The 11299-nt window shown below is 39.6% G+C and overlaps 1 long non-coding RNA gene across 2 annotated transcripts in view; it reads left to right on the top strand.

Moving 5' to 3' along the window:
* Positions 1-10874, top strand: part of LOC309631792 — a 116754-nt gene extending 105880 nt beyond the window's left edge. The window contains exon 4 of one of the 2 annotated variants that reach the window (XR_014246541.1): positions 9985-10874. This is a non-coding gene — a long non-coding RNA (uncharacterized lncRNA). Of the gene's footprint in view, positions 1-2521; positions 2617-9984 lie in introns of those variants that run through there. The other variant, XR_014246542.1, reaches the window with a different exon arrangement.
* The last annotated feature ends 425 nt before the right edge of the window (positions 10875-11299 follow it).

An 11299-nucleotide genomic window follows, 5' to 3' on the forward strand; every position in this document is an offset into this window, starting at 1 on the left:
GAGTAGAGTTGGCCTGACAGCTGCAACAGAGGCCCTACCCCTTTTGGAAACCTGGCCCATCTTTGCAGAAATGAGGTAATGTCCTCAACAGCACTGAAATATCAAGACAAGCATGAGTGCGAGGAGCAGAGGGAAGGCTCAGAGCATCTGAGGGTAGATTTCTCCCTTTCTTTCTCCCTTTCCTCTATACTTCACAGTAACCTAATGAATTGCCGTATGCCAGAAAACTGTTATAATTTTACATACATACATCTATACAAATTCATATAAATCTCTACAAATCTATGATGATTATGATATGACAAGCACCCTCTAACGCACTGCCTCTACTCAGCCAACTAATTGAGACCACGTTAGTTTCCACCCTTCTGTAGTCTTCCCATCTACCATCCTGATTATATTTCATTTTCTTTTCTTTCTAGCTTAAGTCTATGGTCTATCACAACATGCACAACTGTCAGTGGAAATCCTGGTCCTGGTGATACAACTGGATTTTGAGATGTGGGAGGTTGGGGTGGAGGGAAGACTGGTGGAGGGCAGAGATTATGGTCCCAAGTTGACAAACTTGAAAAGGGCTAGTTAAAGGGGACTACCTACAGTTAAACAAAGTTATGCTATTTGTCCAATAAAATATTAAAGATTTAAAAATAATCACAGTATTTGTCCAAGGGAGTAAAACATAAACATTCTATGAAAGAGTCACAGTGTTTGTTCCGGAGAGCAGTGGACCAAGGAAGGAAACCTGGAGATCTTATCTTTTAGGATATATGACAAGAAGTGCTGTTTATTTCGGAAGCTGCTTTTCTTCATGATCGACTTCCCCCTTCATAGATTGTAATCCACACGTGAATACCTATATATTTATGAGTCCTTCTAGGGGTATCATGATTGACTATCACTTCCAGAGACACTTGATGGAGGGGGTGTGATTAGAAGCAGAGAAGGAGGGTGATTCTGCCGGGGTATTGGCTTGGTGGTTTGTTAGTACATAGCTGAGTCCTGATATGATTTGTCCTGAGTCTCCATGAGGAGCTTAGAAGCTTCCTTGAGGTCTTCACTCAGTCTGATGGAGATGTCGCAGGGTGTATTCTCTCTAGCCTGTAGGCTAAAGATGCCACATGTTTTTAGATTTTAGGGGGGAGCTCCATTTAAAAAGAACAAATTCTATAGACCGATGTTTCTTAAACTTCTTTTTTTAATCTTAGGATGCCTTTACACTTAGAAAATTATTGAGGACCCAAGAGAGAGTTCTTTTTTTTGGTGGAACTTATATATCAATATTTATGGTATAAATAATTTAAATGGAGAAATTTAAAAAATATTTATTCTTGATTCATTTAAAAGTGACAATTAAAACTTTATATGTTAACATAAATAATTTTTATGAGAAATACTTTTATTTTCCCCTCCAAAGAATTAGTGATAAGAGTGACATTGTTTATATATTTTACAAATCTCTTTCGTGTCTGGTTTAGAAGACAGTTGGATTCTCACTCTGCCTCTCTTTTCAGTCTGTTGTGATATATTGTTTGGCATAAGTATATGAAGAGAATCTGGCCTCATGCAGATGTGTAGCTGGAAAAGAGAGGAGTATTTTAGCAGCCTTTTGAGATAATTGTGGATATTCTTCTTTGATACTACACCAAACTTGACAAGTGGTAGTTTCTTAAAGGTTGGTTGTAATATGGAATCTGAAACTATATCAATAAATGTTTCATACTCTGTACATTCATGACAGACTGAGTGAAAGAGTCAGAGTACATCTTAGTATTACTAAGAAAATAGTTTTGCTCTCATTGAAGACTATATTTTGAGAATTGCTGCTATAGCCCAAAGATAACAATGATCTTACATGCACCTGGCAGGGGTGAGACACCCTTCTTAAACCTTGGATTGAGGGAGACTGATAGAAAATTGAGCTAGGTAAACATCAACAAACAAGCCATCCATTTTGAAGGGATGATATAGGAAAGATATAAGAAGTAGGAAGAGTAACTAGACGGACAGATTCAGTTTATAATCCTCCCCCCAAAACAAAGTCTTTTTGAACAGAAAACACTTCGAGAATAGAGCTTACCCATAGTATTGCTGAGGGAGCATGCAGAAGGGACTTAGGAAAGAACCTAAAGTAAGGCACCAAAAAGTCTTACCCTGAACTCACACTTCCCTGCCCTGTACTTCACCTCTGCCATTCTCAAGGTCTTTGTTTCACATCCCAAAAAACTACACCAAACTGTTGTGTAAAATGAAACTCAAGCTCAGGATTTATAATCAGACTTCGTTGCTTATCAAAACTGCACCACAGAAAAGAAGGAGGGAGTACACAGGAGGCAAAGGCTGAAGATCACCCTAATGAATGGTTAATTCTTGATAGAAAATTATAGTTGCTGAAAAATCTTGAGCTGGATTTTAATGAAAGCTATCTTTAGGTCACATTCTGCCATGTGTACAAGAAGGCATAAAATAGTGTATTCAGTCTCTTCTATTAGCTTGATAAAGTTCAAGTTCTCTGTCCCTTTAGGTGCTCTGACAACCACCTTGCATGAAAGATCCACTCAAGACAAAAGCAGCAATATTTCAGAGGTAGGATATGGTGGCCCTTGGAGAAGACATCAATCAACCAGAAACTGAAACCAATGTCTGGTCACAAGCCTGTTTAGAAATCAACCTCAGGTGCCATCCCTAAGGATATAGGCAAGAGGACTCACTCTTGTGAGTGTGTTTTATTGTTCCGTCCCCAATGAGTTCCTCATCTTCCAGTCCAGTGGTACACTTGTAGTTTTAGTCTTCCTTACTCCTGAAATTGATGCTATTGGCCTATCCCATGACTATTGAAACAATTTCCTCCATTGCCTCTAGTTCACCGCTCTCCATGGATCTTCTCTGGCCTCTTGCTGATATTTTCATAGTGTATTTGCTTGATCATTCTCTCCTTACACCTAAAATGTTGGCATTCCCAAGGCCTGACCTTTAATTCCCACCTCTTTTGTCCTTTCAGGATGATTAATTCCATTCTCCAAATGTACCATTTTTTGAGCAATTATGTGTTGGGAACTGTTTTTATTTCTTTATATTTTTTATCTCATTTAATTCTTACAACAACACTGAAAGGCTCTTAATAGTATTCCTGTTTTGATCACAAAAGTTGCATTCCTTGTTCAAATCATATCTTGAAAGATCTGAGATTTGGTCCTAGATATGACTGCAAACTATTGTTTTAAACTTACCATATGCTACCCAATATATTGCCAACCTCAATTTCTGTGTTGAACCTGAGACCAGGGCTTCACACCTTTGGGGCACTTCAGAGACATCAGTAAAAATTGTTTTAAATAGAGGTGCCCTTTGTTCCTGTTCATTGCTACTGAATAAAAATCTTGGTAGATGATTTTGATGCGTGCTGTTGATACACTGATGAACTTGATCCTTATGTTCAACTTTCTATTGAATCATCACCTAGATGCCTCCAGAAACTTTGACTTTAACAAGAACAAAACTGAACCTAATTCTCTCAAATCTCCTCTTCTTGTCTTTCACATATTGTTAATATTATCACCACGCACACAAATACAAACAGTTGGGAGTCATCCTAGAATCCTTCCGCTCCTTCATTCTCCCTATACTTTTGGCTCCAAGTCCTATAGTACTTAGCCCAGAGGTATCTGGACATCCCTACTGCTATTTCCATCATCTGTCACCTCCTAACTAGTCTCCTTGCTTTTAGTCTCTCCATACTACAATTCCATCCTACATCTTACAGCCATCTTAATTTTTCTAAGAAGTGTATTTTAAGGACCATATTAATCGTTCTTTCATTGTTTTACACAAAGGGAATTGAATTTTAATATTTAGTCAAAATAACACGAGGCAAAACCATGGCATTTTAATGGTGTATTGGGTATTCTCAAATTTTATCCTCTGCTATTTGACCTTTGAACTGTATTTAGGATGTGAACAGATGCTGGTGGTACCTTTAGGAATTTATGAGAGAAGACTGAGGACTAGAGGGTTAAACATGAGGCTTTCTCTTTTTCCCATTCTGACTTGTAATGCTTGAAAAGAGAATCCCTGTAAGTAATGGATTGAAATGAAGAGAAACAAGGAATCAGTCATCTAGGGTAAGGGTCAACCTATATAAAATTTAAATAGTGGGCTCTGCCTTGAAGGCATAAACATTTGGATATGCATATGAATTAACTGGTAACCCAGTTGTGTTTTTCAACTTGTGGGGCATAGATCCTGGAGAGTTTGGGAATTATATAGCAATGAATTGGTTAATGTGGATGCTGCTATCTCATTGTCTATAGATTGAAAATAACGTAATTGATAACATCTTTAAAAATGTTTTTCAAGTGAATGTAATGATTAATGAAATATAAACTTCAAGTGTGACTAAAGTCATAGTAAGTTCTTTCATTATAAATTTTGCTGTCAATGGATATCCAATTACAGCTACTCACATGAATGGTTTAATTTTTAAATTAGGAAGGGCTCCACGTACTTGAAAGGGTTAACAAGCATTGATTTAGTTGATATACATTTTTAAAATTTACAGTTTTTAAAAGATTTCAAGTGGAATGCTAAAATGAAGATGGATGTAGTATTCTGGAATTTCTGGAAAGATCTAGGCTTATGATATAAATTTGGGAACCAGCATGTAAATATTTTTAAAGTCATGATACTAGATTAGATTACTGAGTGAATAATGAGTGTAGATTAAAAATAATAACAATAAGGCAGCCCAAGCACTGAGCTGTAAGACTCTCCAGTATTAAGAAATCAAGATGATGATAAGGAACCAGCAAAGGAGACAGAGTGGCTAGTGAAAAAAGAGGAAAATCAAGAGAATATGCATCCTGAAAGCTAAGCGCTTAAAGAGCAGAAAATGATAAACTATCACATGTTGCTAATAGATCAACTAAGGTGAAGACTGAGAAATGACCATTGGATTTTACAATGTGAGGGTTACTGGTGACTCTGACAATAGTAATTTTGGTGGAATGTGGGAGAGAAGTCCTTTTGGAGTGAGTGTAGAAGAAAATTGGAGATGGGGAATTTCAACCATTGGAAGAGTTTTGCTGCAAAGGTTAAAAAGAGAGATGGAGCAGTGGACAGAGGAAGAAGTAGAGTTATAGAGTCAAGATTTGTTGTTGTTTTTAAGATGGGAGAAATAATAGCATGATCACACACTGAGGGGAAAGTTCCTGGAGAGAACCATTTCAGTTGTGTTAATACTACTAATTGGCCCTTTCTTGTTTTTAAGCTGGAGTATATTCTTCTATAATTATATATCTATTTTTAGTAATTAAGCTGACTTCTAGGAAAGCTGGATGCTGTCTCAGGGTACTGCCTCTACCCTTTCTTTCTTCAAAGTACTGTTTGTTCAGGTCAACAGTGACATGCTCGTTATGAGATCTAATGGTTAATTTTCTGCTCCATAACTGCTTAATACGATGATTCTGATCCATCCTCCTACTTGTTGCAACTCTTCCATCGGCTTCCAGGCCACCGCTCGCTCTCTCCTGATCCTCCTTTCTCCTTCCTCTACACCTTCTCAGTCTGTTTTGCCTGCTCCTGCTCTGCCTTCCCATCCAGAGTTGGCATCTTCAAGACCTTGCCTTTGAGTATTCTCTCTCGTGTATTCCCACAGTTATCACTTCCAATCCTTTGGTTTCAATTTTTACCTCTATTCATTGTTCAGTAACCTATATAATAATAATGGCATCTAACATTTACTGAGAATTTACTATTATGTGCCAGGCAGTTTGCTAACCTCCTTATCTGCCTTGTGTCCTTCCATCCACACCAAAAACTCCTCTGAGTATTACCAGCCTCATTTTCAAATGGGGAAGCTTATGCTCAGTAAGGCTCTGAATCTTGCCCAGTCCCATGGAGTTAGCAAATGGCAGAGCTTTGACTGAACTCATTGTCTATCTGATTCTAAAACTGTTGTAACTACTATGTTTTATTTTCGTCTAAAACTCTAACTTAGATCTCCCTAGTTTTAAACTGGTACATCCATCCAACTGCCTAATGGGTGTAGCTCAGGCATTTCTATCTTAATAGATACTAAAGTAAACACAATGTTGCCCCTCATTCCAACCCCTTCCCTACCCTACAGATGTCCCTATTCTAATATCTCCTCCTCTGATATTTCCTGTTATTTCCTATCATGGTTTCTCCTTCAGTCTATTCCCCAAGTTTAGACTGTTCTGGATTTTCCCTCTCCCTCACCCTCGTACCCACTGTCTCCACATCTATCTGTCTCTGCATCCCAGCGCTGCTGACATCCTCCTCTGCTTTCTAATTGACCTCCTGCTGCCGGGCATCGCATTGCAGTTGGCTCTCCCCAGGGCTGTCAAGGTTAGCTATTGAAAAAGTTGATCTGATTTCACTTCACTTAGAAACCTCTCGTGGCCCTTGTTACCCCCATTGTCCTTTCCATTCTATTTACAATATCACTCTATAATTGTCCTTGCCCATCTTGCGTATCAGAGGCATCATGAACGCACGTGAAGAATTATATTTCAGGATATATGTGGATGCTCTTATGCTGAAGAAAACTAAATGAATTCCAAAGTCTTTACTGAGTTTTAAGTGGCTTCTCACTTATTCTTCTCGATCAATGGGAGACTGATGTACAACTATTGTCATGTGAGACTGCTCAATTATTTATTTATTTATTTATTTATTTATTTATTTATTTTTGGCTGTGTTGGGTCTTCGTTTCTGTGCGAGGGCTTTCTCTAGTTGCGGCAAGTGGGGGCCACTCTTCATCGCGGTGCGCGGGCCTCTCATTATCGCGGCCTCTCTTGTCACGGAGCACAGGCTCCAGACGTGCAGGCTCAGTAATTGTGGCTCACGGGCCTAGTTGCTCCGCGGCATGTGGGATCTTCCCAGACCAGGGCTCGAACCTGTGTTCCCTGCATTGGCAGGCAGATTCTCAACTACTGTGCCACCAGGGAAGCCCGAGACTGCTCAATTTTTTGACATTAAAAAAGACATTCTTATTTATAACTATTACATACCAAGTAATAGTTTTCATGTGAAACTCTTGTTTTAACTAATATTCTCAGCTAGAGCCGTTCTCTGGTTGTGGACCCTGCAGACAGGGCATATTAATTTTACATAATAAACTTTGGTAAAGTATCAGTGACAGAGTGGGGATGGGTAAGTGGGAATGGGGGTAGATGAGGATACTAACACCAGGGTCTTTTCAAAACAGGAACAGGATGAACTCTACATTCTTAATAGCTCAGTTAAAATAATTTTAAAAGTGCCTCTGGTCCTTTGTTAACTTCCAATAAAAAATGCAAGTGAAGACTAGAAACAAGATTATACTTAGAAATATGCTATATTTTAATATAGCACAATCTGGATCTCAGTTGTGCCCTGGAATAAAAAGGACAATCCTCTTAGATAGATCAGTCTCCCAGATAAGAGGCCATGTGGGTGGTGGAGATGGGACTCTGGATTCAGATCCATCTGGGCTCAGATCCTGGATATACTCCTGGATGACTGTGGGATCCTAAGTCCTGTCCTGTCTCTGATTCTCAGTTACCTTTAAATGAGGGGAAATCTTATTTGCAATGTAAATATAAGGGTTTCTTAGGTGAGAAATTAACACATTGATCTGTACTCCTACATTGGAATGCTGCAAATAGCTCACATCTATTTAGTTTCAACGGTTAGAATTGTAAGTCTAGAAGAAACACCAAAGTTTGTTTATTTCAGCCCCATTATTTTACAGATGTGGAAACCCAAGAAGATCAAGAGACATATCATAAACTATTTGTGTATCTGGGACTAGACCTCAGTATTCTAGTTTCCTAACCTAGCATCGTTAACATGCTTTGATGAGACTATTAGGAGTTCACAGCTAGGCAGGAGACTCATACCTCAACTCAGTTACCAATATTAAAAGGCTGGAACATCAGCTATAAGTGAAGTGGGAGCCACAGGAAGGAAAGATTCATTTTCCTGAGGACCACAAAGAAAGCTTCATCAAATCTGTTATAGCGACTGGAGAACATTCTACTCTTCTCACTTATTCCACTCCAACTCACCATTTAGTAATTCAACAAGTATTTATTTTAAGGTGTTATTAACATCAATGAAGCTTTTTATTATAATGTACTTTTTCTTAGTCGATGAATACCCAAGAATAGCTACCATCATGTGATTGTCTAACAACTATATATTTTTTAAATTCTAGAAAATGGATCCACCTACAAAAAAAAAATTGAGAAAAACCAGCTTAGTTGATATTTAAAAGAAATTTAAAGACTTGATTTTAATTAATGCTCTCAGGGCTTAACAAATATAATCTTGTGTTGCCAATTACATTTTTTGGATGGGGAACTAGCCTACAGGTTTTACTTGACAGAGGAGGATTTTATTCTGATTGTTCAGGGACTAAGTTCAAAGAGTTTTAAATGCTCCCAGGTGGCTTTTAGAGTGAGGTTGCAGGACGGGTGAGGTAAGATGTGGGAAAATAAGCCAACATAATTTAGTTTTCATTTGTGTTGGATAATTAGGAGAGGATAGGAATTGTTTTCCACTCTAGTTTAATCCACCACGAACTCAGTTATATCTTAGACCAATGTGTCGGGTCAGGTTCAGATAAGCAGATGGCACACTCCAGTTAGGGCTAATGAGAGAAGCGTGGGCAGGGTTTAGGAAAGCCTCAGCACCTTAGGGCTAGGCCTGAAGGGGGTGAGGAGGAAGCAGTTCCTGGAATCTGCAGAGAAGGAAGAACAAAGAGGGTCAGCTGACAGGAGAGGAGCTTTGTAGTAGGTGAGCCAGGAAAGGAAATGCCCTGAGACTTCTCCCTCCCACCCTCTGCGGCTCCTTGAAGTGTCTCCCTTTGACCACTCCCAGCGAAAGAGGAGGGCTGGGAAGCCAGGGCGCAAACCTGAAAGTGGCTCTGAAGGGACAAGGGAGGGATACCCAGTACCACCAACCACACCAGATAGGGTATCAAGTATCTATCTCCCACTACCTAGACAGGGTGGGAAGGGAAATGGGATTTATACTATTATGATTCAATTCTTTATGATTTCATTCAAACAGTGTGTATTTGGCTAAATCCCTCAATTTCTGAGTCTTGGTTTTACATCTGTAAAATGTGGGTAGAAAACCTGCTTTCCCAGCTTGTCCTCAGGTTTGAGAGAGTATATAGAATAGGACATAGCAAAGTCTATTTGATGCTGAAAACTCTAGGGCAATAAAGAACCTTAGAACTTAGTCCTCTATCATCTTTGCTCTCGTCTGGCAACTACTCAAGTGTCCACTGCATGCTCTGTGCTTAGGGAATTTGTATTCTTGGCAATTACTGAACTGGTTGTGAATATATTACATGGGGATATGAAACCTGTATCCTCTACAAGCATTAACTGTAGTCTGATCTCAGTATGTCTTGCACATGTAATTTTACTATTTCTCAATTTATTTTGGTGCTGATGTGACTAATAAAATACAAATTTATTTTAGAGTGTTATGAAGTCATGGGGCCTTGTTTATTTTTATCTTGGTATATTTTCTCTATCAAAGGGACACTAAAAGCACACTGTCTTCTTGTGGGGGCAAGTCAAGAAAACCTTTTTTAAAAAAATTCTAAAAGGAATCTTCGTAAAAATGTTTAGGGGTCACTGATATATTTTGGTTTTAGGTATCAACGTGACTTAGATTTTATAAAGAAACATTAGGCCTTAAACATCTTTTAATTGAGGACATGGCTTACCCAGTTCTGCATAATAAATTTGAGGGCAGTACTGGTACCAGTTCATCAGTGCCTTTAAGATGGAGAGTCTCCTCTTTTCAAGCTCTCAGTGCAGACAATAAGTAGGAAAAAAGTCTAATTTCAGGGTAATTCTCCAATATATGAATGGGGATGAAATCTGGAAAAGAAAATATATTTTTTCCTGAATGGAGATCATTCATGTTTTGTAAAAATAAGAGGCTATATCAACCCTTTTCTGTCAGTGTCTCCAGTACAACACGGATCTTCTTGTCATTCTATTCCACAGGCAGAATGTGATGAAAAGAAAATGGCCTGTGGATCTAGACAAACCTGGTTTCACATCTGGATCCACACGTATTAGGTGTGTAAATATGGATAATATACTTCTAACTGGGTCTCATGTAAAAATATCCAGATTGCAATGCTATTTTGAGTTTTGATGAGATAGTTGATATTGTGGGGATGAAAAAAAAAGAATTTCCCTCCTTGGGTGCTATAGCTCTACAGAACTCTCATCACTTTAGTACTTAAAATTTCAGGACTCGGGGGTGGGGGGGCTTCCCTGGTGGCGCAGTGGTTGAGAATCCGCCTGCCAATGCAGGGGACGCGGGTTTGAGCCCTGGTCCGGGAAGATCCCACATGCCGTGGAGCAACTAAGCCCGTGCGCCACAGCTACTGAGCCTGTGCCCTAGAGCCCGCGAGCCACAACTATTGAGCCCATGTGCTGCAACTACTGAAGCCCGCACGCCTAGAGCCCGTGCTCTGCAACAAGAGAAGCCACTGCAATGAGAAGCCCGCGCACCACAACGAAGAGTAGCCCCCCGATCGCCACAACTAGAGAAAGCCCACGTGCAGCAACGAAGACCCAACGCAGCCAAAAATAAATAAATAAAATAATAAATAAATTTAAAAAGTTTTTTCAGGACTGGAAGGACCCCCAGTAGTCTCTAACGTGCTTATTTTATTTATTTATTTATTTTAAATTTATTTATTTATTTATTTTTGGCTGTGTTGGGTCTTCGCTGCTGCGTGCGGGCTTTCTCTAATTGCGGCGAGCAGGGGCTACTCTTTTGTTGCACTGAGTGGGCTTCTCATTGTGGTGGCTTCTCGTTGCAGAACACGGGCTCTAGGCGCGCAGCTTCAGTAGTTGTGGCCCACGGGCTTAGTTGCTCCGCAGCATGTGGGGTCTTCCCACCAGGGCTCGAACCCGCGTCCCCTGCATTGGCAGGCGGATTCTTAACCACTGCGCCACCAGGGAAGTCCCTAACTTGCTTATTTTAAAGATGTAAATGTAAAGAGGTTATAGGACATATCTCATGGTCGTATGAGTAGTCATAAAATTCAGGCTGGAATGGAACTCAGTCCTTTCCTGAAAGTGAAATTTGTCAACGACCAAATGTAATGAGTAATCGAATTGAACTGAATACATGAATCCACTGAGCTGATCCTGAGACCCAAAAGGTGAAGAGGTCGACACAACCAACAAGGTGACTGTCTGGTTGAGCGCCAATACAACCACATCAGAAGTCTGATGATGATCCATCACAAAGTACAATC

Source organism: Balaenoptera borealis, assembly GCF_965194805.1.
Source record: "Balaenoptera borealis genome assembly, chromosome: 7".
Taxonomy (NCBI): domain Eukaryota; kingdom Metazoa; phylum Chordata; class Mammalia; order Artiodactyla; family Balaenopteridae; genus Balaenoptera; species Balaenoptera borealis.